This window comes from Salvelinus sp. IW2-2015, unplaced genomic scaffold, assembly GCF_002910315.2.
Source record: "Salvelinus sp. IW2-2015 unplaced genomic scaffold, ASM291031v2 Un_scaffold1976, whole genome shotgun sequence".
NCBI classification, from domain to species: domain Eukaryota; kingdom Metazoa; phylum Chordata; class Actinopteri; order Salmoniformes; family Salmonidae; genus Salvelinus; species Salvelinus sp. IW2-2015.
In genome coordinates this window covers 172,304-176,249 of record NW_019943328.1, presented here as the reverse complement: position 1 = coordinate 176,249, position 3,946 = coordinate 172,304, and the positions used below count along the sequence as shown (strand labels likewise).

General features: G+C 43.1%; 1 pseudogene; it reads right to left on the bottom strand.

Moving 5' to 3' along the window:
• The window catches only part of LOC112072595 (protein-tyrosine kinase 2-beta-like), an 83,453-nt pseudogene that overhangs the window by 9,764 nt on the left and 69,743 nt on the right, over positions 1 to 3,946 (bottom strand).

Genomic DNA, 3,946 nt, shown 5'->3' with positions numbered 1-3,946 from the left:
GGACACACATTCATATAGTAGAGTAGCTAGTGATACAGTAGCCTTGCTTGTTGGCCTTATAGCAGTAACACAGGGATTTAACACAAGCACGGGACACATGACTTGGATCGTCATCGAGACCGAACATAGAAGGAGTAAATGAAACGGAAACTAGGTTGAAGATACTGTATCCCTGAAAAACAGATGCTTACGGTACCTTAAACCCAGCTGAGGGTGGACTAGAGTATCTAGAGTCTAGAAGGAAGTAGACTAGAACTAGATACCTAGAGTCTAGAAGAAGAGAATAGATAGATACTAGATAGACTAGATAGACTAGAGTCTAGAAGGAAGTAGACCTAGAACTAGAGTAACTAGAGTCTAGAAGGAAGTAACTAGAACTAGATAGCTGAGTCTAGAAGGAATAGACTAGAACTAGTAGAGTCTAAGAGTGACAGAACTAGATACTAGAGTAGAAGGAAGTAGATCTAGACCAGATAACTAGAGTCTAGAGGAGTGACTAGAAACTAGATAGCTAGAGTCTAGAAGGGAGTAGACTAGAACTAGATAGCTAAGAGTCTAGAAGGAAGTAGACTTAGACCTAGATACCTTAGAGTCTAGAAGGAGTAGACTAGAACTAGAGTAACTAGAGTCTAGAAGGAGTAGAGCTAGAACTAGTACTAGAGTCTGAAGGAGTAGACTAGAACTAGTCTAGAGTCCTAGAAGGAAGTAGACTAGAACTAGGTAACTAGAGTCTAGAAGGAAGTTAGACTAGACCTAGATAACTAGAGTCTAGAAGGAATAGAACTTAGAACTAGATAGCTAGAGTCTAGAAGGAAGTAGACTAGAACTAGGTAACTAGAGTCTAGAAGGAGTAGACTAGAACTAGGTATAGAGTCTAGAGGAAGTAGACTAGACTAGTAACTAGAGTCTAGAAGGAATAGACTAGAACTAGATAATAGAGTCTGAAGGAAGTAGACTAGAACTAGATTAACTAGAGTCTAGAAGGAAGTAAGACTAGAACTAGATAACTAGAGTCTAGAAGGAGTAGACTAGAACTAGTAAGCTAGAGTCTAGAAGGAGTAGACTAGAACTAGAATACTAGAGTCTAGAAGGAAGTAGACTAGAACTAGATAACTAGTCTGGGAAGTAGAACTAGAATAGATAGCTAGATCTGAAGGATAGACTAGAACTGGTAACTAGAGTCTAGAAGGAAGTAGGACTAGAAACTAGGTAACTAGAGTCTGAAGGAAGTAGACTAGAACTGATAACTAGAGTCCTAGAAGGATATGACTAAGACTAGATAACTAGGAGTCTAGAGAGAAGTGACTAGATTATACTAGGCAACGTAGAGAGGTCGTTTTATGGAAGGAAGTAGACTAGAACTAGGATAACTTAGAGTCTAGGAAAGGAAGTAGACTAATAAAACTAGAAATCTAGGATAGACTAGAACTAGATACTAGTCTAGAAGGATTAGTAGACGTAGACAATAACTGATCTAGAAGGACTACTAAATGAGTAATAGGTCTAGACGGAATCAGATCAGAACTAGATAGACTAGAGTCTACGAGAAGTAGACCTACGAATAGATAACCTAGAGTCTAGAAAGGACAGCTGACTTAGAAACTAGATAAACTAGAGTCTAGAAGGAAGACTAGAGAGATACTGACTAGAAGGAGACTAGAGAAATACCTAGACGTCTAGAAGGAAGTAGACTAGAACTAGATAACTAGAGTCTAGAAGGAAATAGACTAGAACTAGATAACTATAGTCTCACCCCCATACTGCATCGTCGTGGAGGCATCATGGGCACCACCACTGTGTTGCTCCTAGAGTCTACAGCAGTGTAGTATTCACAGGGACTGACCAGGTCTGGAGAGCTGGCACACAGGGCCTCATTCAGCGGAACATGCAGGCCAATATTGTTACCAAAACGACCCCCAGGTTTCATCCTGGAGGGCTGGAAACACAGGGACAGAAACGTTGACAGGCACTGAGTAATTTATACGCTAATTCTAACAACGCTATGACACAAAACAATGATGCTGAAGGTGTGTGTGTGTGTGTGTGTGTGTGTGTGTGTGTGTGTGTGTGTGTGTGGACATGTTTAACAGACAAACATTTGACCAACTGGGGACATTTTGTTAGTCCCCACGAGGTCAAATGCTATTTCTAGTGGGTTTAGGGTTAAGGTTAGATTTAGTGTTAGGGTTAGAATTACATTAAGGGTTAGGAGCTAGGGTTAGTTTTATGGTTAGGAGCTAGGGTTAGGATTAGGGTTAAGATTAGGGTTAGGGAAAATAGGATTTTGAATGGGACTGAATTGTGTCCCCCAGCAAGGTTAGCTGTACAAGACTATGTGTGTGTGTGTGCGTGTGCGTGTGTGTGTCTCATCAAGAAGACTACCTTAGGAGGAGGCTCGTTGAAGTCGAACTTGGTGTCAAAGAACTTGTTGGAGCGTTTTCTGTCCCTCTCTCTCTCTGCCTCCTGCTCCTTCTCCATCTGATGGACGTCACTGTGAAAAGAAAAAGTACATATTGGCAAGCTATTTGTGGTTGAACAACCTTCAACCACATTCAAATCAGATTTCAGAACACAGCCAAGTCAGGACATGGCAGTCAGTACCTGATCTTAACGACCAGCTCTGTGAAAGAGGGTCTCTCGCGGGGGTTGTAGGACCAGCAGCGTGTCATGAGGGAGTAGAGGGCAGGAGGGCAGTCGTCAGGTTTGGGTAGTCTGATGCCTTGCTCCAGCTGGATGATGACGTCACGGTTCTCCAACCAAAAGAAAGGCTGCTGCCCTCGGCTCAGGATCTCCCACATACACACCGCTATGGAGCGAGAGAGAGAGAGAGAGAGAGAGAGAGAGAGCAGCTGGTAAAATAATGAGCTCCTAATATCTAAGTATTTTATATCATATTTCAAATGATTTAGAGGAAGAGTACATTGGAGACAAATAAGTGAGTGAAAGATAAAGGAAGTAGGACTAAGAATATAACATCAGAAGAAGAGACTACATCAGGAAACAACTTTTATCCTGATAACTCAACTGGATAGCTAACAAGCTAACAGTTGTTTACCACGTTGCTAGGGAGTTGCTAAGACAGTTTCTAGCTACCTGCTGTTAGCAACAAAAAAAACTAGCTAACAAATAACTAAAAGGACAATCAAAAATTTCAAAAGTGACAGGAAAACAAGTATATAAACTTACACAAGCAAGATAAAACAGGAAAGGACAGGAAAACAAGAAAGGTAAGCTTTGTTTACATATAAAAATGCCTAGCTATAGCCAGCTGTAATCAACTAAGATGGATACATTTACAAGCTCCAAGCTCAGCAACCTTGCAATCCAATATGCAAAAGGTTTCAAAAGTGGACCCAGAGACCCTAACAGTAGATTTTATGCAACAAAAAGACAAAGAAAATCAAGGTGGATCTTCTCTTTTTACTGAACGTCCAAATGCTTGACATGCAGTCCTGCGCAAGGCAAACACACATCTTATGTCTGGAAACAAGACCAAGGCTCTGAGGCCAGTCTAGAGCTACTTTGAAGAAGAGTATGACCTGCCAACCTCCCAGCCTGCCACAATCTACCATGCTTGCCAACCTCCCAACCTGCCACAATCTACCCTGACCTGCCAACCTCCCAACCTGTCACAGTATACCCTGACCTGCAACCTCCCAGCCTGCCACAATCTACCCTGACCTGCCACCTCCCAACCTGACACAATCTACCATGCCTTCAACCTCCCAGCCTGCCACAGCATACCCTGACCTGCCAACCTCCCAGCCGCCACAATCTACAATGCCTTGCCAACCTCCCAGCCTGCCACAGCCTACCTGACCTGCCAACCTCCCAGCCTGCCACAATCTACCAATGCCTTGCCAACCTCTAGCCTGCCACAGCATACCTGACCTGCCAACCTCCCAGCCTGCCACAGCATACCCTGACCTGCCAACTCCCAACCTGC